This window comes from Oryctolagus cuniculus, chromosome 6 (assembly GCF_964237555.1).
Source record: "Oryctolagus cuniculus chromosome 6, mOryCun1.1, whole genome shotgun sequence".
Classification (NCBI taxonomy): domain Eukaryota; kingdom Metazoa; phylum Chordata; class Mammalia; order Lagomorpha; family Leporidae; genus Oryctolagus; species Oryctolagus cuniculus.
In genome coordinates, this window is record NC_091437.1 from 89,839,405 (window position 1) to 89,866,105 (window position 26,701).

The following is a 26,701-nucleotide window of genomic DNA, read 5'->3' on the forward strand; positions in this document are numbered from 1 at the left end:
TCCATCATGCCAGGAAAAGCTGAGGGTTTCCTAGCAAAAGAAAGTGACATGATCTGAACTTCACTTTTGAAGGATTAATTTGGCATTTGTGTGCTGGGGAGGAGTGGACATCATGAGAGGTTTGAATAATAGCCTAGGGTGCTAGTAACTAGGACCTATAAACAGTGGTAGAGAAACTAATGGAAGGAGAGGTCAAGAGTTATTTCAGGAGGGGCAGGCTTTGTGGTGCAATGTGCTAAGTGGCCACTTGGGACCCCACATCCTATATTGGAGTGCCTGGGATTGAGTCCTGCATCTGTTTCTGTATCATGCTTCGCCTTCCTTTTGTACCAACATAGGATATAGTAGAAAGAATTATTCATAAAAATTACATTTCAGTTCTCAATATATAGACATCAGAAACAAAAATGCACCTGCATAACCTATTATTAAACAAGTCATCTCTTAACCATCGGATCTTTCTTTTTACCTAAGAACCTTTTATTTAGGGAATGCAAATTTCATGCATTTCATCTATACAAATTTAAGAACATAGTGATTCTTCGCACCATTCTTCCCCCTCCCTCTCTTATTCCCATTCTTATTTTTTACCGAGATATTTTCAATTAAATTTATACACATAAGATTAACCTTGCACTAAGTAAGGAGTTCAACAAATAGTATATACATAAAAAATCTGTTCCTCAACAGTCAAGACAAGAGCTTCAAAGTCATCACATCTCAAAGTGTCAATTTCACTTCTAAAGATTATCTTTTAGGTACTCAGTTACCACAAATCAGGGAGAATATATGGTATTTGGCTTTTTGGGTCTGGCTTATTTCACTAAGTATAATGTTTTCCAGTTGTATCCATTTTGTTGCAAACAACAGGATTTTTTTTTACTGCTGTGTAGTATTCCAACCATCAGAATTTTTTGATTTCCATATTAGCTTCTTGCTAATGCAGATCGTAGTGAGCAGCAGATGATGTCTCAAGTACTTAGGCCCCAACCACCCATATGGAAGACCCAGATGGAATTCCTGGATCCTGGCTTCAGTCTAACCTGGCTCATCTGTGGCAAGCATTTGGTAAATAAGGGAACCAATGAATGGAAGGGCTCTCTCTCCTCCTCTTTCTCTCTCTTTCTCTCTCTCTCTTTGTGTGAAACTATGTGTCACTCTGCCTTCCAAATAAATAAATAAAATCTTCAAATAAAGAAAAATCTCAGAAGAAGCCATAAAGCCTGGTAATATAGAGAAGTAAGGAAAGAACAGAAAAAGGTACTAGAATTGATTCAAAGTTTTGTAACTATGAAAATGATTATTTCATTTACAAAGTAGAGACATCAACCAGAAAAACTGTTTTAGAAAGAGACAGTATTTATTTAACTGAAAAATATTAAATGTTTTAATTCAGTTTTAGATTTTCTTCCTCTGAAGTGTCATGAAAAAATTAAAGAAAATGATGCCAAAGATACTTTTTGAAAACATTCCAACAGAAATAAAGAGAGACCTCACCAGTAAGGATTAAGTATACAGCATCAAGGAACATTCATTTTTCAGCAGCAAGAAGGGAAGCTAAGCTTGTATAGTTTACTGAAATTGTTCTAGTACCATCATCAGTTAAGAATATGGACTTGGATTTTACTTAAATGCCTATTTACAGCATTACACTTATGTTACTGAAGATAAGAAACTATTGATTACTTTTATGTTCAATAATCATTTTTTATTCATATAGGAATGAGTCCCCAAGAGGCCCTAGATAAGTTTCCAAGTTTACATAGTTTACATAATTCTGGAAATCCTTTATTTATTTTCTTCATTCTCTTCTTGCCTTTTGCACCTACATGGAATATTGCATGAGGAATGATTCATAAAGATTATATTTCAGTTCTAAATAGACATATAGACATCAGAGACAGAAAGGTACCTGAAAATCTATCATAAAACAGTTCTTTTAAACATTATAATTTTGACTTCTATATCAATTTTATCACTCAGTTAAGGAAAAACGTCTTACGTAGAATCTTGTGGAAATGATGCCTATGATTCTCACTATTTAAGTTATGGTAAATGGATACTTCATGGTATATTTGAAAACACAATTGTCCCTGATGGTGACTCAAATTTTTCAGATATTTTATTTCAGTAATAAACAGAACTCAGTAGGAACAGCACTCAAAGAATTTTCAAGTTGAAAGTTTGGATTAAGGTCAGTGTTTGACTTTAATTAATCAGTTAATTAAACAAATATCTTTTAGCAGTAGACTGACCACAGTGAGAGATATTATTGCACTCACAGAACTTTAAGAGCAGCAGGAAGACAGAACACCAGCAATACATTATTGTGAAGGACAGGTACGACAACAGAAGAACAGGGGAACTATGGAGCCCAGAGCAGGGACAGTTACTTAGCTTAAAGGTATTCCAGATTTGCTTCTAGTTGCAAAGTGAGATTTAAATTAAGAGTAGAAGAATGAGTAGCAGTTGTCTAGGGGAAAGGTACCTAATCATGTTGTCTCTCTCTAACCCACACTGTCATCATCTGTGAATTAAAGAATGCAAACATGGAGGTCTTTGATAAAGCCTTTTCCAGATGTAAGGTTCAATGCCCTGTTTTAAGACTCTTCTTTGGTGGAGTGATTAAGATGCTGCCTGGTATACTTGCATTCCATATCCAAGTGCCAGGGCTCCAGTCCTACTTCCAATTTCATCTTCCTGTTAATATGTATCCTAGAAAGCATCAGTGATGGCTCAAATACTTGGATCCCTGCCACCTAGGTGGGAGATTTTTTTTTAAGATTTATTCATCCATTTGAAATGCAGAGTTACAGAGAGGAAGAGAGAGAGAGAGTGAGTGAGAGAGAGAGTTCTTCTATCCACTGGTTCACTAGAGAAAGAGAGGTCTCCCATCAACTGGTTCATACCCCAGATAGCTGGAATGGCCAGAGCTACACTGATCCAAAGTCAGGAGCCAGAAGCTTCTTCTGGGTCTCCCACACAAATGCAGGGGCCCACGGACTTGGACTACCTTCCATTGTTTTCCCAGGTCATAGCAGAGAGCTGGATCAGAAGTGGAGCAGCTGGGACTTGAACCAACGTCCATATGGGATGCCAGTGCTGCACGCGGCAGCCTTAACCCACTGCACAACAACAGCACTGGCCCCTAGGTGGGAGATCTTGACTGAGTTCCTGGATCCTGGAGTTGGCCTGACACCACACTCCATTATTGCGGGCATTTGGAGAATGAACCAGCAGAAGGAAGATCTCTGGCTGTCTCTATTTTTCTGCCTTTCTAAATAAATAAGCAATTTTTTAAAAGACTCTTCCAGCACCCAAAATTTTAGTCATCTTTAAGCTCCTTCTTGAAGCTCTTCTCAAATTCCTCCATCAGTCCAAGCAGAACTGGTCTCTTCTCCCAGAGTTTCTTCTGTTACTTTGCATTTAATTTTTTCTATCTCTGTGAGACGGTGAGATGGTGAGCTCACTGGGGCCAATGACTGTGTCATGCTTACCTTGATACCTTAGCACATCTCAACACCTGTTTTGTGGTCAATGTTCAGTAAATCTTGAATGAATAAATGAATGCTTTAAGAATGCTCAAAAAAGGTTTCTCTAGAACAATGTGTACTTCAAAAATCTTTTCTATTTTCCTGAAGACTGAAAGAGCTCAGTGGAGGTGATGATGATGCCTTTTTTGGTAGCTGAGGAATTCTGTCAGGAGAATGTTCCTTTATTATGGCAACAAATTTTGTAGCTGAATAAGAATTTGTCGGAACTTGGGTGACCCACATCTTTATCAGACTCCACAGTGGTCACTTTTTGAGAATTACTATGCTTGAAAGTATAATTATCTCTTTAGGATAGATTACTTATTCTTATCTCCATATTTCACCTTTGTTTTTATCATGGAGCTACTTTATTATTCACACTTTTAAAATCAACCATGCTGATATAAGAACAATTAATCAGCAATTAAAAGTGAAAACAAAACTGATTTTTAGACCATATAAGTACAAATAAACATTACATTGTGATCTTGAATCACACAGTTTGATAGTGAAATCGATATGTCAATGCTTTATGTGACTGATGAAAGGTTAAAGTTTGGTTATCTAATTCACTTTTTATGATTAAAAATGTTATCTCCCAATATGTGGGTTGTGAGTTTTATGAGACGAATTAATAGGTAATTTTTATAAAGCATTGATTTAATACCCTGGCTTTCCTTTTTTCCAGCCCCATGATATGGTATGATTTCTAAAATTCCTTTATCAACAATAAGCAGGTTTTAACATTTGCAGGAGTCCTTCAAATACCTTGTCAGACTAGCTTTCCCATAAAGGCCAATGGAAAACAGTTGTAAGGAAAATCACAACTGTCTGGTTTTAGTTCATTTAGAGGCCCTTGAGTGTTCAATGATGTGAAAAGTGACATATATCTGTGAATTAGGGAACTTTAATTACACCAAGAGTGCACTTCATTATGTAATACATAATTCAGGAGACAATTCCCTATGTTGAACATTCAATCCAACTTTGGTATTTAAATTTATGCTTCATTTTTAGTCCTAACCAAAATATTATAAAACCAGGACAAAATTTTTTGAGGCTTTATACCTGACAGAGTCAAGGCACAACAGGGCAGGTGCCCTGCAATGAATATTGCTAAAATGATTTAAGATTCCCCAGATTCAATTGTAAGGGTGTCTTTTACATTGGTACCACTGTGAGCCCAAGGCATAATGTTCACCAGTCTTCCAGAATAGCACCTCAGAGCACACTATTTCTGAGCAAGGCATTTCTCTCTATTAAATTACCTTCTGCCAATTTCCCATCCCAATAAATCAGGTAATATTTCCCCCATTCACCATCTTAAAAAGCAGAAAAAACTGTGTTTGAAATTAAATGAGTGGCTAAGTAGGGAATGGGTGTGTTGTTGATTTTTACAATTCAGGTCTACTATTCACTGCTGCAACACCTTCATAGCAACAGCAATGCAAATGTACTCATCTAAAAGACAGCCCCACACCCAGGACTGGGGTTGGGGAGGGGGGTGGAGCAAAGCAGTACACCAGATTAAACCATTGCCTGTAATGCCTGCATCCCACATTGGAATGTTGGTTTGAGTCCGCTTGCTCCACTTCTCATCCGGCTCCCTGCTAACACACCTCAGAGAACAGTGCAGGACGCCTCAAGTACTTGGACTCCTGCCATCCTTGTGGGAGACCTGGATGGAGTCCCAGGCTCTTGGCTTCAGCCTGAGCCAACCCTGGCTGTTGTAGCTACCTAGGGAATGAACCAGTGGGTAGAAAATCTTTCTCTCTTTGTCTCTCTAACTTTGAGTTTCAAATGAATAAAAAGAAATCTAAAACAAAAACAAACAAAAAAAAAAAAACAAAAAAAAAACATACAATAAAAAAGTAAAGATGTCTCTAGATCCAAAAAGCAATAATATGAAATGAATGATCCTTGAGAGACAACCAGGAACTTCTTTTCTTCTAACTCAGTTTCCTCACTGCAGGTGTGGACAAACCTGCTCAGTGCTTGTAACTCATCTGCATCTATTCTTACACATTTTCACTCTTTCATTCACCAGCTGCTTTTGTGAGTACCAGTGAAGTCAATTGCAGGTAGTGACGTTTATTATAAAACAAGAGCTTTTCTTGCATTTTCCTGCACCTCTTTTGCCTTGCAAAGTTGTGAGAGGCCATCTTATTCCTGCTGATTTATGATTTAGCCAATTGCTCACCAGGGGTTATTTTTCCTTCTTTCAAGTAAATAGGCATCTTGTTTTCTGTTCAAATGGAGACAAAAAGTTTCTTTGGAGTATACTTTAAGAGATCCCTTGTAATTATACAACTGTAGCCCTTTAAAAATAGAGAAAGTGATCTTTTTGAAATGCAACTCATTTCAGGTTCCTTCTTAACTCAGAATCTCTCTGCAGTTCCTCATCTTTCTCAGAGGAAAGTCACAGCCCTGCCATCAGTGAAGGAGACACTCTGAATGGATGTCTGCCAACCCTCACACTTGTCTCCCCAAACTCTCACAGCTTCCTCCATTCCTTTTGCTTTCTCCAATAATGCTGGGTATTAGTCAGTTTTGTGTTACTATAACGAAATACATGACATAGGTTACTCATAAAGGAAAGGTGTTTATTTTAGCTCACAGTTTTGGGGGTTCACAGTCCAATATAAAGGGACTCCATTGGTTCAAACTCTGGTGATGATATCCTTGCTGGCAGAGCTGAGTCATCACAGACCATTGTCTGGCAAGGGGGAACATGTATGTCTGTGTGTATCTTCCTGTAAAGTCACAAGGATGCTACCTCTGGGGCTCCACCTGAAAGACTCAATCCCATCCAATCATCTCACACAGCCTCCACCTCCAAACATCATATCCACACTCTTGGTACCATTAATGTAAGACACTGAGGATCAAGACTTTAACACTTGGGCCTTTGGGGGACATTGAACATCCAAACTAATATCTGAACCACAGCCCCCAGGAACTCTCTTGCTCCAGACTTCTGTACTTGCTCCCATCTGTCTGCCTAAAATGTTGTCTCCTCAGATTGCCACAAGGCTCACTAGCTCCAAAAGTCCTATAAAATATTTAGGTAAAAGTTGCCTTTGCAGAAGCACTGGCCTCTTGACTAGTTTGCAATATTTAACCCCTTAGCATGAAACTTCATATACTTTATATTTTTTCTTTCCCTTATCACATTATATTTAGCAAAGCATTTCTTCTAAGAACTCTGCAATAAGAACTGCAAATCTGGCCACCCCTAGGCCCTTATTTACTAAACAGCTTAATTTGTGGTTTGGCAACTTGGAAGTGGACTCTAGTTCTGTCTTTAGTTCTTCAAGGTCAACCAGCATCTCCCACCAAAGGACTTCCTAACTCAGGTCTCTACCTTTCACCTAATTTTCTACTTACCATCAGATCTCAGCTGGAGCATCCCTAGAAGAAATGCCTGTGGCCCTCCCATAGCATAATGTTCATTGATTGACAGTGCTGTTCATTTATAAAAATCCACGTATCTGTGATTATTTGATTAAAATATCTTCTTCACAGATTGTAAGCTCCTACAGGGTAGAGACAGGTTTGTTTTTATTAAACGTTCTCTGCCCAGCTTAGATTACAAAAGCAAGAGCTGCTCAACACATGTTTGATGAAAGCTTTTTGCCAAAATTGAGGGAGAGAATTCTATTTAAGGAAGTGAACAATGTTTGCATCATTTTTAAGCAATCAGAGTAGAAGGAATGAAGAACAGCAATGGGAAAAAGACTGATAAGAGGAAATATGTAAACTGCTTAGTTTTGGGTGCTGCTTGATGACACCCTTAGAAGAAATCTTAAACTAAGCTCCTTAATTTATGAATAGTTAGTCTGAGAAAAATTTGGTCATGCTAATTACTTAAGTAGGCAAGTCCAAAACTATATACGATTTCTCTTCTTCCTTGCATATCAGGGACTTCACTGTAGTCTTGGTGCAGGTTTAGACTTCCACCAACTGAAAAATAGGAATCAGTTTTTGAACAATGTTATGCCAGTTAAACTTTATGGGAAGAAGGCTTCCAGATGGTACCTAGTTTATATATCTCATAAGCTCTCTACTCTTCCATGTTCAGACATTATTAGATGTGTGACATCTAGGTCTTGGGTTCAGGGCTATTAAATACCAGTCTCTTCTCTTTAGAGTCTATCCTTACCCTGAAGAGAATGAATACAATACAGATCCCAAATGGCATTCAGAGATGTTCATAATTTAACCCTGCCTGCCTCCCCACATTCACCTTTTAACCATCTTCTTGCATACAGTCTGCTTTTCATCCCTATTCATCTTTCCTATAAATAGCAAGCTATTATAAGACCTCAACTTTTGGCATATCTTGTTTCCAATACTCAGAATATAATATTATCATGTCATATTTTTATTAAGTCCTCAGATTAAATTCAAATTTTTAGGAATACATCCTGAAATTTTCCTTAGGCAAAGTTATTGGCTTCAATCCCATATTTTGTTACCGCTTTATAATGGGATGACTATGTTACAAGTTTGTGACATATACATATATATTCATAAATATATATGACTGCCTCAATAGGCTATGAGCTTCTTGACAGCCTAAGTGGGAGAGTGTTGATACAGTATATTTCTAAAGTATAACTGAGTATAGAATACATTATCATTGGTTTATAACCATTTGACTAATAAATAAATGCAAGCATGTGTTTATATGTAACAAAATTTATGGGACTATATCTGAGTAGAGTATATATCATGCACAAATTGTGATCTCGAACTGCCCAGTACTTCAAGAACTTCTGGTTTTGTATTTTTGTGTATTTTAATTGAAGGCCTCATTCCTGCACTGTGTTTTCAGTACATGAGCTATCTCAGGGATGAGTGCAGCATCTCCAGGTCTGCACAACAGGAAGACTTTTGTTGTTTTTATCACTATGGAGAACAACTATTTGGAGTATACAGCCTATTGAACTATGTCATTTTGCCAATTAGAGGTGGCTTTTTTTGCTATAGTGTCCTCTTGTAACACCCTCCACCTTGAAAATGTTTCATGTTAATTGGGTTGCCCCACGATTTGATCTCTTCCTTCTGAAAGATTGAAAATTAGTCTGAACAGGAAAAGGTAATGCAGACAAGTTAAGAGAGGCCAAGCTTGGTGAAAGTCCCAGAGAGGAACCCACGTTTAGGGTTTCCTTATCCTAAGACACCAATCTTCTGCTTCACATAACAGAACCATCCTTCATCAGACTAGGTGAAGCCCATTACATACAACAGAGTATGTGTGGGCATGCAAACCTATGTGTGAAAAATGTGAGCTGCTAAGGATGATTCTGATGACCAATATCCCGTACCCAGGTATCTGTGCTGTCCAGGGATAGAAACATAAAGGAAGGACCAAAAAATCCTTAACCTTCCCAAATTCGTGGCTTCCAGGGAGACCCATAAGGGAGGGCCTTTGTGGTGTCTGGAGCCAGTTTCCTGTCCTGTGACAGTATTGGTTACTAGCATGGTAATTAGGGGAGAAAAAGGAGGTTTTAGATGCATGCTGAGAGATCATCGCAAACCTACATCAATGCAATAGAACTCATTAGGTGATATGTGTTTAGTCCCGGGTTCATGTCTCCACGAGATACTGCCCCCTTTAGTTATTGTATTTGTCTGGGCTTGTAGGACTTCACTGTGTCTCTGAGTTGGGGACTGCTAAGTGGCCTGCTTTGTGTAAACATAATGTGTTGATCTTTCTCCATGTTCTTTTACGGTCTTATTGTTTACAAACTTCTTTTTGTATTGAGAGAAAAATAGCCAAAGCATCTTTGACAGAAGGTTCTATACCAGGCAAAAGGAATCCGAAACATAAGTTTGGGGGGCCCTCTTCTTGGAGTTGGGATCATAATCCATCTTGGCTCTTGTGTTCCCCTTCACTATCCTATTCTGGATCTTCCCTTCGTAAAATTTGACTCCTACACTACCTTCTTCTCCATTCCCCCATCCACAAAAAGAAACCTATATGCCCACAGATACATGTTTAATTCTTAAGGTGTCTCCACATATCTAAAGGATTCATACAAAAATCCTGAAAAATAAGAAACCTCCACCCCTCGTGCCCAAGCTCCTGAGTCAAGACCGTTTCTTGGTGTGATTCATGCCAAAGACTTAAGACACTGATGTATTTGGGTGATCAAACCTCCTTAATTTGTGTATTGAAGAAGGGAAGCCACTGGGCACCTTCTGTATAAAAAGTGGGGTTTGGAGACCAAGAAGGAGGCTGTGGATGGACTTCCAAGTCACTCAGGAGTGGCCTCAAGATTGTTTGATAGAAGGTGGATGAATGTAACCCCATGTTTACTGCTAGAAATCAAGCTGTGTGTGAAATCTTGAATTTATGGGAGGAGAGAGGATAGGAAAGCTGTGCCTGTTCTTTCCCTGATCTCTTCCCCTCATTTCTGGACTACAGGAGACTACACTCCCTTGGATTTTGATGACCCCCTCAATGGTGTGTATGTGTTTTTTTTTTTCTTTTTTAAATTTTATTTAATAAATATAAATTTCCAAAGTACAACTTTTGGATTATAGCAGCTTTTTCCCCCATAATCTCCCTCCCACCCGCAACCATCCCATCTCTCACTCCCTCTCCCATTCTGTTCACATCAAGATTCATTTGGAAGGTTGATTTTTGCTTCTACTGGGTACTTCCTTTCCCATTTTCTAATCACTTTGTAACACATATGCTGACTCTCCCATCTCTTCTTTCCCTGGGAAAATACAATAATAAATCAAGACTTATTGGTACTGAAAAAAAAAAAAAATGTTTGGCTGTTGGAGCCAGCATTGTGGCATAGTAGATAGAGCTGCCTCCTGCAATGCAGCATTCCATATGGGCACCAGTTCTTGTCCTGGCTGCTCCACTTCAATCCAGCTCCAGCATGGGAAAAGCAGCAGAGATTAGCTCAAGTGTTCAGATCCCTGCCATTCATGTGGGAGACCTGCATGAAGCTCTTGGCTCCTTGACTTTGCCCTGGTGCAACTCTAGCCATTGCAGCCATATGGGGCATGAGCCAGTGGATGGAAGCACACATTCTGGAAGCATACATTCTCTCTCTCTCTCTCTCTCTCTCTCTCTCTCTCTCTGTAACTCTGAGTTTGAAAAAAATAAATCTTAAAAAACGTTTTGCTGCTATATGAGTAACATATTGAGTTATTGTGATATCAAAACTTTGCTGATTTAAATATAAGCCAAGGGATTCTGGACACTAACTACATTTCAAGTGCTCAATATTCCATGGATGATCTTTACATCACAGTTGACTATCATGAGGGGTCTCAAAAGATCACCTGATATAATATCATCGTGGAGAGGGAGAAAATCAACGTGTAAACTCCAGAGTTAATGAATCTCAATTAAGATCAAACTGTGCCAGGTTCTTTGAGGGTACATTTACATACATTATTTTATTCCATTCTCACTGCTCTGTCCCATTCCTTTGATTCTCATTTTTATCAATGAAGAATAAAAGTTACTGAAGGCTTTCCTTGGCCCTCAGCAGGAGAGTAACCATTATCTGCACTTTCGTTAGCACCTCTTACAAAAGGTTGTAACACTTATCCCAGGCCACTAACGTTGTAGCTGTCATCATCAGAATTTTCCTGCTCATCACCATGAATCACAAAAACAATGCTGTTTAATGTAATCTTCACAGCATTCTTTCAGGTAGATATTTTTATTCTGACATAAACAGATAAGAAAAAAAATATTTGAGAGCCTTAAATGACTTTACCAAGTTCACCCAGATGATACAGTGTAAGCAGTTACTGAAGGTGGTGTGCTCTTGCCCACAGGGCTACATTGCTCCTTGCTGATTTCCTTCCCTGCCTGCCTCACTGAACTGTAAATTGAATGCAGCCATGAAGCACATATCACTCAGTTTTAAAACTTCATAATTGTATTCGATGTATGTTTGTTGAAATATCAGAAACCTACTCCCAAGTTTACTTTTTCATTAGATTTACTATTTCACCTCAAAAATTCCCTTGTCCTTTTAAGTCAGGAGATGACACAGATTTTTTTTCATGACCTGGAGTTATATAGAGAAGGAAGCATAGATCAGCATTTGTAGCACAGAGAATGTGGTATGATACATTCAGAGAATATCCCATAAATAGATATGGGTGGAACAAAGCGAGGATGTGGATAAGTGTAAGGAAATGAGATCAGAGCTGTGGAATAAATGACAGATCGTTCCCTACCTAGTGCACTAAGTCAAGAGCTTTTGCTTTTTTTTCTGAATGATCTAGGAAGCAAATAAATGATGTAAGCAGAAACATGGTCATGCTTTACATGTTAGAAAGACCACTCTAGTGTTAGCGTAAAGAACAGAGCAGAGGGCAATTTTGGAATGTCCTAGACAAGAAATTCCAGATGTTAAGAGAGTGGCAGTGGGCCCAGCAGGAGAAGGGGTTAGAGATTAAGCTTATGAACCTAAGAAATTCCAGGACTATATTCATGTGAGGAAGAGGGAAGCATCAAAGATGAGTCCTATCTTCTGAGCTTGGGTGAGAAGCAATTATTGTAAGATATTAACAAAAAGAAGGAGAATAGCACCAGAGGGTTTCTGAAACAAACCAATGAATTCTAATTATTGGATAGTAAATATATCTTGGCTGCACAGGGAGATGTGGGCTAAATATGCAGCCCACCTTATAGTAGGCTGGAGAAGGTGACACAGAGGAAGCATAACTGAAAGAGAGCCATAGTATGTAGTCCTTTGGACGCCAGTAATCCACATTTAAGTAGAAGACGAAGAGCCCAAAGAGTGGCCTGGAAATGATTGAGGAGGCAAGACTTCAAAAGAAAGCATAAAGAAGAGTTGAATGCTGCCAAAGGATAAAAGTTAAAATCAAAAGGCCTCCTTGGCCATTATGGTGCTATATCACTCTGGCTTCTAAGAAGATTGAACATCATTTTACAATGCGGCTTGTCTTCTACTGAATCAGACAAGGTACAGGTAATTATTTGTTGTGGACCTTGACATCTTCACATGAAGAAAACCATGCTTTGTGCTCCTTTCCTTATCTCCTTGCCCCAGTAAGCTAAATTTATTTTTTTTATCCAAATAGAATCTTTTCAGAAGGAACATAAAGAGAAATCTAGATGAGGGATAGAACAATGAAAAAATAAATCTGACAAGATGATGAGGATGCAGGGGTGGCGAGTTGCTTTCATATGCATGAGACAATTAAGGATATGCCTGTGAACACATATATGTGAACCTTGTCTTTAAGCATCTCCTGACAATTTCTCTCTTATTTCCTTTCCATACAATGCCACCCCACCCAATGTGGAATTATAGTGCTGATATATCAAATATGACTGCTTGCTTAGCTCGTTTCTTTTTTCCTTTGTTACCTTTTCAAATATTTACATGCATTTGAAAGCCCAAATGTCCATTAAAATTATAATTAGTCTCAAGGGTTAACTTTAACAAAACATAGAATACATGCGGGAGAAAAATACTAATTCTATTGGATTTGCAATGAGATCTGTTATTTTCCTTCAAAAACTCCTACCCATGCAGTTGTCATCCCAGATGATTTATCATTTGAAAATGACAGCTGGTCAGAAGTGGAATTTTTAACATAGTGTGTTTATATATTATTAACACATTAAAATAATTGGAGGAATTAATAAATTTATAAAATATAATATGCTCCACTTAAACTTTAATTCAAAAAAATTTCAGCAGATATAGGAAATTAATAATATGACTATGTCCTTCTCTTCATGAAGTAACTTGACCATGGTCACACATCAGTAAATGGTGGAGTTAGAATTAAAACAACAATGTCCCTAAACACTACTGTTAGTTCTTACACAAGTGATCTGTGTTCCTATTCCTAACTTTAAAAGACCTATATAAAAGAATCCACATGTAAAACATGCTTGAGAAGCACAAGAACTACCTCACTAGTTAATTCTGCCACCTGCCTACAAAATTATGCATGTAGTGCCTGAATTAGATAAAGCTGAGAGGTAATTGGGGGTGGAGGGATAGGAAATATATATTAGAAATACACAAAGATTCCTGGGTTCTTCTCTTTTCTGAAAGAGAATTAGGAGGAGTACAGCACTATGGTGCAGCGGGTTAAGCCATAAACATTCAATCTAGGCGCAGGTTCAAGACTCTGCTGCTCCACTTCTGATTCAGTTCCCTACCGATGTGCCTGGGAAAGCAGCAGAAGATGCCCCACGTCCCTGGGTCCCTATACCCCTGTGAGAGACACGGATGTAGATTCTGTCTCCTGGTTTCAGTCCAGCCCAGTCCCAGCTGTTGGGAAATGAACCAGTGGATGGAAGACTTTTCTATGTATAATTCTGACATATATAAATAATTAAATCTTTTTAAAAAAAGGAAGATTAAGAGACAATGAAGGATCAGATGCTGGCAAACCTAAACACTTAGAGAACTTGGAAAGAACTAAGAATCCAAATACCCTGGCAGATCTTTTCAGTAGTGGCTCATAATGGGTTCCAGTAGTGTATATTGTGTGTGTGTGTGTTGTGAGTACATTCCAATGTAATGTAGAGATGCTCCTCAATTTACAGTGGAGTTACATCCACATAAACCTATATCTTCAGTCACAAATGCATTCAGTAAATCTAACCTGACAGACATCACTGCTTAACAACATAGCACACTGTAGAGCACCAGTTATTTATCATCATGATTGCATGGCTGACTGGTAGATGCAGCTTGCCGTGCTGTGCAGCATTGAGGCAGAATGTTGTACTAAATATTGCTACCCTGGGAAAAGATCAAAATTCAAAATGTATTCAGTGGGGGCCAGCATTGTGGCGCAGTAGGTTAGTCCTCTGCCTGCAGTGCCGGCATCCCATATTGGCGCTGGTTCTAGTCCCAGCTGCCCCTCTTCCAATCCAGCTCTCTGCTATGGCCTGGAAAAGCAGTGGAAGATGGCCCAAGTGCTTGAGCCCCTGCACCAACATAGGAGACCTGGAAGAATCTCCTGGCTCCTGGCTTCGGATCGGCGCAGCTCTGGCCATTGTGACCATCTGGGGAGTGAACCAATGGAAGGAAGATCTTTCTATCTGTCTCTCCATCTCACTGTCTGTAACTCTACCTCTCAAATAAATAAAATCTTTTTAAAAATGTATTGAATGGCTTCTGCTGGGACAGGCATCGTGGTGAAGCAGGTTAAGCTACTAGTTGGGATGCCCAAAGGAATGCCTGGGCTCAGGTCCTGTCTCTCCTTCCTTTACAGGCATCCTGCTAATCCCCACCCTTGGAGGCAGCAGATAATGGCTCCTTGCCACCCAGTTGGGAGACCCAGGTGGACTTCTGACTCTTAGCTTGCTATTGCAAGCATTTGGTGAGTGATCCACCTGAAAGAAAATCTCTCTCTCTCTCCTATTTCTCCCTCTCTTTCTTGTCACCCTGCCTTTCAAATAAATAAATAAATAAAATTAAAATAATGATTTCTACTGAATATGTATCACTTCTGCACTGTTGTAAAGTTGAAAATCATAAATCAAACCACTGGAAGTCAGGAACAATGTGTACATTAAGATGCAGGTGCAGTGGTCATCACTGTGTGTAGTAGATTAAGTCACCACCTACAATGCTGGCATACCATATGGGTGCTGGTTCATTTCCCAGCTGCTTTGCTTCCAACCCAGCTTCCTGCTAATGTGCTAGGGAAAGCAGCAGAGGATGGCCCAAGTCCTTGGACCCATGAACCCACATGGGAGACCCAGAAAATGCTCCTGGCTTCAGCCTGGCCCAGTGCTGGCTGTTGTGTTCACTTGGGGAGTGAACCAGTGGATCACTCTCTATTTCTCATTCTTTCTTTCTCTCTCTCTGTAACTCTGCCTTTCAAATAAATAAATCTTTTAAAAAATGATGCAGGTACAAATCAATACCATATGTTTTTACTATGATTGGAAAAATAGATGTTTTCTTAGTAGCAGTATACAGACTACCCACACTTGAAGCCATTTCATGAATCTCTAGGTACCACCCAAATAGAAGAGAAATGAAACAAGGAAACTAGGAACAAAATAGAAAGAATTTAAATAACACCAATTACAATTTGTCTGATGAAGATATAAAAATTATAGAAAGGCCGGCGCCGTGGCTCAATAGGCTAATCCTCCGCCTTGCGGCTCTGGCACATCGGGTTCTAGTCCCAGTCGGGGTACTGGATTCTGTCCCGGTTGCCCCTCTTCCAGGCCAGCTCTCTGCTGTGGCCAGGGAGTGCAGTGGAGGATGGCCCAAGTGCTTGGGCCCTGCACCCTATGGGAGACCAGGAGAAGCACTTGGCTCCTGCCTTCGGATCAGTGCGGTGAGCTGGCCGCAGCGCGCCGGCCGCGGCGGCCATTGGAGGGTGAACCAACGGCAAAGGAAGACATTTCTCTCTCTCTCTCTCTCTGACTGTCCACTCTGCCTGTCAAAAAAAAAATTATAGAAGAAAACTAGTTTGAATGTTAAGACCCACATTCAAGATTTAGTTCTTAATAATAAAAAACACCTACCTAATGCAAACTTTTGCTTGAATCAATAGAATTTCTTGAGTAAATTAGAATTTGTTATTAGTCTACCTGGCTTTGACATAATCTAGCTCTGACACGTTGGGATATTAATTCACCTTTCTCAGCTTCAGTCACCTCATCTTTAACATAGGGTTTATAAGATAGTATGTTATACTGGATAATGCATCTAAGCTAGGTTGAAATATTCAATGGCAACTACATATTGTCACAACTACACCTGTCATTTTTGCTAATTTTAGCTCTCATCTAATCTTATCAGAAATTTATGTCAATGTGTGAGCATTATGACACAGTGAGTTAAGGAGTTAAGCTACTGATCAATTGGGATGCCCACATCCCTTATAGGAATGCCAGTTCAAGTCCCAGTTACTCTATTTCTGATCCAGCTTCCTGCTAATGCACCTGGGAAAGCAGTGGATGACAGCAGCAGTAATTGGATCCCTGCCACTCATGTGAAAGATTAAATGGTTTCAGGCTCCTGATTTCATCCTGACTCAGCCCCAGTGATTGCAGCTATATTTTTTTTTAGATTTATTTTATTTATTTGAAAGACAAAGTTACAGAGAGAGGTAGAGACAGACAGAGAGGTCTTCCATCTGCTGGTTCACTCCCCAGATGGCTGCAATGGCTGGAACTGTGCCTATCCGAAGCCAGGAGCCAGGAGCTTCTTCTGGGTCTCCCACATTGCTGCAGGGGCCCAAGGACTTGGGCCATCTTCTACTGCTTTCCCAGGCCATAGCAGAGAGCTGGATCGGAGGAGGAGCAGCTGGGACTAGAACTGGTGCCCATATGGGATGCCGGTGCTTTAGACCAGGGCTTTACCTCACTGCACTACAGCACCGGCCCCATGATTGCAGCTATCTAAGGAGAAAACCAGTGGATGAAAGATCTCAATCTTGGGGCCGGCGCTGTGGCACAGCAGGTTAATTTTCCTCCTGTGGCACCAGTATCCCATATGAACACCAGTTCAAGTCCAAGCTGCTACTCTTCTGATACAGCTTTCTGCTTATGGTCTGGGAAAGCAGTGTAAGATGGTCCAAGCACTTGGGGCCTTGCACCCACGTGGGAGACCTGGAAGAAGCTCATGGCTCCTGACTTTGGATCAGCCCGACTCCGGCCATTTTAGCCATTTGGAAAGTGTACCAACAGATGGAATATCTCTCCCTCTCACTGCCTGTAACTCTACCTCCCAAATAAGTAAATAAAAATCTTAAAGAAAAAAAAGAAAGTTTTGAGTCTTTCCTTCTATTTTTCTCTCCCTTTCTCTCTTTGTCTTTCAAATAAGTAAGTAAATAAATCTTAAAACATTTTCTTTCAAAAAGTTAAAAAATCTGAAAAACTTATCTCTCAAATTAAGTTTTTTTTAGTATTATTCATATGTTCCCTAACTAGAAGTATATACATTTTTTCAGTTACTTTTTCATTCCCTTCCACAATGAAAAGCCCATGAAGTCCTATTGCTACTGAATTTTAGTACATACATTACTTCATCTCTGTCATGGACACTACATGATGAATACCCAGTTATTTAAAAAACAGATAACCTTACCTTTGACCTTTCAGCTGCCACTCCCTGTCTTTGTTCCTCTTTATAAGAAATATCCTCAAAAAGTCATCTATGATAAACAACTCTACTACCATAGAGCTGGCTTTGAATAAGTGACTCTCATGCTCTTGGTCACCCACATTGACATCCTAGTAATCTCTCTGGAGCTGAATCTAATGGCCAGTTTTCAGTCTTAATCCTGACCTATATGAGATGGTCAATAAACTTCTGTTCAACAAATAATTTTTCTTACCTATTATTATAATTTTTGTATTTGTAAATTTGTATCCTCCACTATACAATATTTAATTAGAATGTAGGGACTATTACTCATTTAATCTAATCACAGTGCTTGACTTAAGCATACATTCAATAAAAGTTGACTGAATGAATTTATTTGGTTTAAATTGTATTTACTTATTTATCTATCTATTTATTTATTTGAAAGAGTGGAGACAGTACATTCATTTTAATTGCAAGTTAAATTTTTATCAATTTTCAATCAAACATTATGTATCTAAAGTATCTATCACTATAAAACTAATAGAACATGTGGTGAATAAGTTTCATCATGTTTCCTGTTAGGATGTAGCTGCTGGAATATATAATCTGGGTTTCTTAAAGTGTTTCTTGTAGCATTAGCTTCTAAAATGCACCTCAAATTAATTAGCATCATTCCATGTAGCTTATAAAATATAAATTATTATAATCTGTCATGAAATTTCAATTACATATTAACATTAAAACCATATAATTCAAACCCAAATAAATTAATTTTAGTTATCCATAATTTCCAAAAATTGTTCAGAAAATGCCCACCAAACATAGATTTTGGAATTTATCTAGATGATAATTTAAGTCTCTTTGAGCTCCAAAGTTGTACAATGAGGAATAATAATAATAATAATAATTGTTGTGTTAGCAAATCCCTTTCATGACAGTATTGCTAGGACATAGTGTCCATCAATATACCTTTTTCAACTGAGAAGTTTTAGAGAGCACTTTTTGTATAAGTGGGTACCCCACAATATTTGCGATCAATAAACATTTTATGTAGGATGACGGCTTCCCAGATCTCATTCCATCTTTGTACAAAGAGATCTGAAGTCATAGATTGATCAGACTCCACCAATGAGTAATAACTTGCTTTGTAGAAGATCACCTAATGGTTCAGTTCTTTGGGTTCCATCACTGACATAAGAGTTTGGTTATTTTATCAATCAAGTTTTTTAGCTCTGTAGTCTAGTTCTAGATATGAAACTTAATCATGCTAATATATTTCTTGTTGAAGAAAGCAGCAAGAAGTGTGTGTGTCTTTGTTGGGGAAGTAGTGTATAACCCTTCAAAACATGAGATTTTCTTTGGTGAAATGGATTTGGTGAAATCTTTCATTAATGTTAAGATTATTTTGTGTGATCTTCAAAGACAAGCACAAGATAAATGTTATGGGGATTATTATTATTATGCTGCTTAAAAAGAATCTATAGAGGCCTGCTGAATTTGTCATTATTTCTATAATAGTGTAAGTCATGTTTACTTTTCTGTACCTCATAAAATTTATGAAAGTGTCAACAGTACCATAGGTACCAACAGAGAATTGATTCATATGGAATTATGAGAAATTGATCTAGGTTTAAACTGAACCCCCAAGAGTGTGCATTGTGGCACATCAGGTTAAGCCACTGCTTGGAGCTCATGCATGCCACATCAGAGTACGTGATTTGAGTCCTGGCTATTTCAGTTCTGGTCCAGCTTCCTGATAATGTGATCCTGTGAGACAGCAGGTGACTGTTCAGGTGGTTGAATGCCTTCTATCCACATGGGAGATGTAGATGGAGTTATAAGCTCCCGGCTTAACCTGGTCCAGACCTAGCTGTTTCAGGTACTTGGGAAGTGAATTCAACAGATAGAAGATCTCTTTCTCTCTCTTTTCCCTCTCTCTCTTTCTGTCAGCCTTTCAAAAAAATAAAAATAAGTAAATAAACTTTAAAGAAAGGAAGCCTTCAACTCAGTTTGTTAAAATAAATACATTACTGTCCTAATTCACATCACCTTCCTCTGTCCTTGGGTACACCTGCATGGGAGCAAAATGTATTAAGGTGTCACAACTTTACCAACAAATATATTAGGACAACGAGAGAACTAAGAATATGCAAATTTATTAGAATGAAAATTGCTAGCATGATGCAGCTCCTCAATGACAGGTATAATAGGACAAGCAGTAACCACGCCACTCGCCTGAACTTCTGCCCCCCACCTACCGCTGGAATATGTTGCTGTTGAATTTGTCGGTATTGTCCTCAAAGAGTCCTTTCTTATTGGCAGGTGCAGAAAAAGCTTGAAAAAGCTACACAAAAAGTACTCAATAAAAAATGAGAGATGGCCTTGCTGAGCAGGTAGTTCCTTCTGATTTTCTGTAATAGACTTCATTTTGCCATGAAATTAAATTTATAGTATATCTGCTAGACACTGGGACTCCAGCAAAGCTTTGCTATTCCCTGCCTTGACATTAAGGCAAGCATTTTCATGGGGAGGCCATTTCAAGCCAAATAACTGGTTATGTGAGCTGTTTACAGAAAGTCTTTATTTAAGAAGAAAATGGATAGGCGCTACCATTTCCAGAAACTGTTAGTATACAGGCACCCATTCAAATTTTGTTTTCTTTAGAGAATTCGCCTGAAAAGACAGATGTAACATTAGACAATGGGAAGCATTTTGGCCTTCTACACCTCCGTGTTTATCATTCTGACTCATAATCTAGCATTTATCATGTGGCAGACTGCAAATGGAACAGCAAAGTCCTATTTCAATAGTGGGAGATCTCATCATAATAAAACCCAGGTTGTGGTTTCTGCTCTGAATTGGATATTACATCAGGTTGTGCCCAGGACTGAGCATAACCCATGAGGAGATCCACGTCAGGAATCCACTGAATCCTGAGCATGAAGAGCTGTCAGCCTCCACACCCAGGGCCGTGGTAAAGGGAGCAGATATTGGTCCACTATTTTAGGCATTTACTGTGGTTTCAATTTGTATGAATGCAACCAATTTAAAAGGTGTTTTTTTGTTGTTGTTGTTGTTTGTTTGTTTGTTTGTTTTGGACAGGCAGAGTGGGTAGTGAGAGAGACAGAGAGAAAGGTCTTCCTTTGCCATTGGTTCACCCTCCAATGGCCGCCGCGGCCGTTGGGCTGCGGCCGGCGCACCACGTTGATCCGATGGCAGGAGCCAGGTACTTATCCTGGTCTCCCATGGGGTGCAGGGCCCAAGGACTTGGGCCATCCTCCACTGCACTCCCTGGCAACAGCAGGGAGCAGGCCTGGAAGAGGGGCAACCGGGACAGAATCTGGCGCCCTGACCGGGACTAAAACCCGGTGTGCTGGCGCCGCAAAGCGGAGGATTAGCCTAGTGAGCCGCGGCCCTGACCAATTTAAAAGTTTAAAAGATAAAGAATTAAAATGTGAAACAATTCAAGAGAAAAAAAATTGTGTGTTTTGGTTGGGACAAAATGGAGAAGAATGTCTACTACCTATTTGAGATAGTAAATTTTTCAGGGAAAACTAGAGGTCTAATTTAAAGCTTTTAAATGACATCAGAAGGTTAAGTCATGTTTTGTAATACAAGGACAATGAGAAAATTAGTTTATCAAAGATCATTAATGAAACCATACAAATAGCAGGCAATTTCTTACTAGCTTGGTTTTTCAAGATCATCTGATTCAACCTCCCACTGATAAATTACAAAGCTAAAACTCAGATGAGTGACTTGACCAAAGACAAGCCTATGTTGAAGCTAAGTCTGTGGATTATCAATTAAAACTATATTCTATCAGAATATGCAGCTTCTGACCTGGCAATAATAAGACTCAAGCTCAAGGCTTTTCAGGGCCTTGAGTTTTAACCAAGGACCCAAGTTAGTTCCCAACATTGTTTATTGTACAGAATGTCTTTTGTTCTAAGTTGGATGTCACCCAAGCCACCACATGTATACATTGGCTTAGCTATACTATATCACATGATAATACAAGAAAACTAAAACAGTATCTTGGATCATAGCCAGTCCAACACTGGCTGAAGCAATGATTAACACAATTGCTTTGGCAAAATGCAGGTAAAGAGAAGACGAATGAAAGCCAACCACGACAAATCACTTTTGTTAAGATTAACTAAAATGGGACCCCACGGCAGTAAGAAACTCTTTAATGAAATATCAGGAATGCCACAAGGTGGAGCTTAGTGGTATAACTGGAATTGGTGTGTTGAAAGGTTCTATTCTCCCGAGGAATATTAGGCTAACTTTGACAGTGACTTGTGTGATGTGAGAGAGAAGTTTTCTCAGTTAACAGTTCACTTCACATGTTAGAAACCACAGCCTCCATAGGATGCATGACCTTTTTAAGTTCATGATTAACGTACAGAGCAAGTCCAGGCACCATGCTTTAAACAAAAGGCACAAAAACTAATCATTTGATAGAGAGGAGTACTTAGCTCCAAAAAGTTCTTTTCAGTCTATGTTCTATGAGTTCTGAACTGTGTACATTTAAACTGTTGTTCCTTCTGTAAAATGGGAATTTTTTTCATGGGTTTTAGGGATCAAATGATGAGTTATATTTGCGGGTACTTTGAAACCATAAAGTCATGCACAGATACAACTATTATAAGAATCCCTCTGGAGAAGCCATTTTTTTTTTTAACTTTTATTTAATGAATATACGTTTCCAAAGTACGAATAATGGATTACTATGGCTTCCCCCCCATACCGTCCCTCCCACCCACAACCCTCCCCTTTCCCACTCCCTCTCCCCTTCCATTCACATCAAGATTCATTTTTGATTATCTTAATATACAGAAGATCAGCTTAGTATACATTAAGTAAGGATTTCAACAGTTTGCTCCCACACAGAAACATAAAGTGAAAAATAATAGATGATTTTTTTTAATGATGATGAAATCAGATCAGACCTATTGTCATGTTTAATCCCAGTGAGAGTCAAGTTGGGAGTTGATAGTTTCTTTTTTTTTTTTTTTTTTTTTTTACAGAGGATCAGTTTAGTATGCATTAAGTAAAGATTTCAACAGTTTGCACCCCCATAGAAACACAAAGTGCAATATATTATTTGAGTACTCGTTATAGCATTAAATCTCAATGCACAGCACATTAAGGACAGAGATCCTACATGAGGAGTAAGTGCACAGTGACTCCTGTTGTTGACTTTACCAATTGACACTCCTGTCTATGGCATCAGTAATCTCCCTATGCTCCAGTCATGAGTTTCCAAGGCTATGGAAGCCCCTTGAGTTCTCCGACTCTTATCTTGTTTAGACAAGGTCATAGTCAAAGTGGAGGTTAGGGCTCTGGCCTCAGAATCAGCCCTAAAGGCACTCGGATCTGGCTGAAAAGCCCATGAGAGTATTTCAGGCATGGAAAGCCAAGACACTCTGGCAAAAGATCTCTGTGAGTGAGATCTCAGTGGAAAGAACAGGTCTTCAAAGATGGAGAAGCCATTTTTAAAGAAATGTGGGATGCTATTTGTGTCAAGTATCATAGCACATAATGAAAGCCATAAGGAAGAAAGCATGCTCATGGCTTGGGGAACATTGTCATTTGGTAGGTACAGTTCCATGAATTTTTAGCATGAAGGATGTACTGCTGAGATTTGCAAACTTGCAGAGGATCACAGCCTTTCTGAAGTGTCTCAACAATCTTCCGGACCCTATTCCTAGAGAAATGCACATTATAAGGAATTACAAACATCTCACATAAAATTCTAAATATTTCCAGAAAACATCAAGTTAAGAATACGGTGTAAGGCAAAACTCACTATGCAAAGAGATGCACAATTTGAAAGAGTTTCTCTGTTTTTTTGTTAATAAAGCACTTCAAAGTATAAATCAAGTAGCATTCTAAAAGTCACACTGATTTCAGGTCTCAAATACCAAGTCCCTCCAATTACCTGAAAGGAATAATAGAATGTTAACTATTACGATCCATTTAATAAAGCAGATAATATAAAATCCCTGTAAACGTCTAGGCTAGAAATCAGATCAAAGCATGCATCGAAGTAAGTGGAATTAAAAGGAATTGGTATAAACTGCCAATGCTTTTTAAAGTCTAAAATACTGAGCAGAATGTATTAATTAATATTAATAGAAATTAAAAATTAGAAATGTCTTCTGTTGACCAGGCAAACATCATTACTAACTTATTTCTGAGTTGCATTACATTTGTACATTCAAATACATATTCTTGTCTGTGCTTGGACAATTCATGATTGATTGAACCTGCACTACTTATTTCTATCAAAAACCACCTTGTAGCTGAGACCTAATTATTGCCATACTTACTATAACTGAATGCCTCAGAACAGTCACCTCACATAAGAAGGCAATTTGTAAGATCTCTTCAACCTTTACTTGAAGAGCCTTTTATTACGACGATAAAGGGCCTGGAATACACATCACATGATGAATGGCTCAAAGAACTCTACTCACATAATGCTATTGTGAGTACCTCTATTAGCACTTCTTCCTCTACCATAATTATTTGTTTACATATCAGTCTCCCCATCTAGACTGGGAGATTTTCCAGAAGAAGAGCTGTGTTTTATTCATTTCTGTATCTGTACCTCTGAATATACAACCTAACACATGGTCAGGACCCAAAAAAATTCATAAAAGAAGGAAGAAAGTTAACTAATTAACAGAATTCTTAAAAGACGTAGATTTTTGACATACTATAGGAGAGAATATTCTAAAAAGTTGCTGCATCATAGTAGAAGTTTAGCCAGTTCTGTATTTGGTCAGGAGCTACATCACCAAGAAAGAGTAAAGAGGAAATTCTGGTTTAGGTACAGGGTTATTTTAAGAAACCTTTCCCAGAATGCGTTACTCTGAGGATCTGTCATATTGGGAACCACTGTGTATTTGCTGCACATTGCATTTCCCTCCTCACTATCCATACTGAGGCATTCTAAGCCTTTTCCACACATTCTTTTATAAATCTTCCCTGATTAATTTTTCTTCCACAAATGACTTCCAATTTGTACAAAAAGGAGGTAACATGTTCCTAAGAATGAAATGGCATGGCAATGAATATTGACTCTGGGAGGAAGCAGTAATGGCCCAAGTACTCTATCCATGCAGGAAACTTGAAAAAAAAATTCCTGACTCCTGGCTTTAGTCTGGCCCAGTTCCAGCCATTGTGAAAATTTGTGGATTGAACCAGCACTCTCTTGTCCCCCACCCCCTGTGTGTATATCTCTGTCTTTCTCTGTTTCTCAGTTTAAAAAAATAATTAAAATAAAAATGATGACAATGTATGTATATACTCAACTATGAGAAAGGAACACTTGTTACATATCTTGAAAAAATTCTATTCCAATGCTCAAATTTGATTTCTTGATCATCCAAGGAACTTATGAAGACAAGTAAAAATACTAAACAAATGCAAACTCAAAGCTTGAACCCTTGACTTTTTCAAGATATTATCTGCAAGAGAAGGATTTCTTTTAGATGTGCATTGTTTCTCACTCTCATTAAAGAACTAGAAGATTTGAGAATTTTGAACTAGAAGATTTGAGAATTTTAGATAAAAGAGTCATTTCCCCAGTGGTATAGTACACTGAACACTGGGCCAGAAGCTAAAAGGTTACATATGAATTCTAAACTAGACACACATTTAACTTGGATTTTTCTACTTTCATCCTTGGTATGTAAATAAACAGAAAAATAAATACAGCAGGTAACATTGGAACAGTGTGGAGAAAGAAGCCTGAATAAAAGTTTGGAATCTAAAACCAAGCTGGAGAGTAATACAAATATTTTGCATTGAGAAACAGAGTCCAGAATCTCAGAACAGAGGGAGCTGACCTCATTCATGTTGATAATCAAGCTGGAGAGAGCCATGGCCAAAGAACTATTGCCATGAAGAACCAGAACTCGAGGACAGGTCATCAGAGCAGCCTATAGATGTGTGGCCTTGGTAAGCAGGATTCAGTTCCAGAAGATGAATTGAAACAGAGAGGACTGGACTATCATGATGAAGTCTAAGTCAGATTTGGATGCCCAAAGGTGTGTTGGCCCCACATAGGTGCATGCTCATCAACGAGGCTTTCTGCAGCAAGTTGAGTGTTAAGCACAACCTGTTTCAGACCTATTGATGAATCCCATTCTTTACCATAGTGGAGGAAAGATGCCACATCAACTCAGATTTGGACATAATCCAAAGACTCCAGTCATGGGCAATGCAGAGTAAAATGTATTCTCATACTGGGCCTCAGGAGTAGTTGATGTGTTTTTGTTTTTGTTTTTGTTTTTGTTTTTGTTTTTGTTTTGACAGGCAGAGTGGACAGTGAGAGAGAGAGACAGAGAGAAAGGTCTTCTTTTTGCCATTAGTTCACCCTCCAATGGCTGCCTTGGCTGGCACGCTGCGGCTGGCGCACTGCGCTGATCCGAAGCCAGGAGCCAGGTGCTTCTCCTGGTCTCCCATGGGGTGCAGGGCCCAAGCACTTGGGCCATCCTCCACTGCACTCCCGGGCCTTAGCAGAGAGCTGGCCTGGAAGAGGGGCAACCAGGAAAGAATCTGGCGCCCCAACCGGGACTAGAACCTTGTGTGCCAGCGCCGCTAGGTGGAGGATTAGCCTATTGAGCTGCGGCGCCGGCTGTTGATATGGTTTTAATGCAGGCAGGGAGGTAGCTGTCAAAGAGGAGCTAAGGTCTGACAGCACTGCGCTGCCCCTGTGCCCAGCCTGCTAGAGCCCTGCATGGCCTATGGTGTGACACCTGTAGTCCACCTATGTGGAAGCCCTGGCCAGCCTGATGAGAGCCCAGTCGGCTACCCTCAAAACCCCCTTCCATGCACTGCCCAAATCCACTCCTCCTTAGATATAGCCAAAAGTGCAATCTCCACAATTGTGTTACTTAGAACCACGACAACTATAAATCTGAAATAAGGCTGCAGGCTGTGTCCCTGTGATGACATCTAGGTCATTATAACAGAATTACCATGGCTGATACTACCACCTCAATCACTCACCTAATATCATAACCCTTCCAAGGTTTTTAAAAAAGGGCACAGAAATTGACA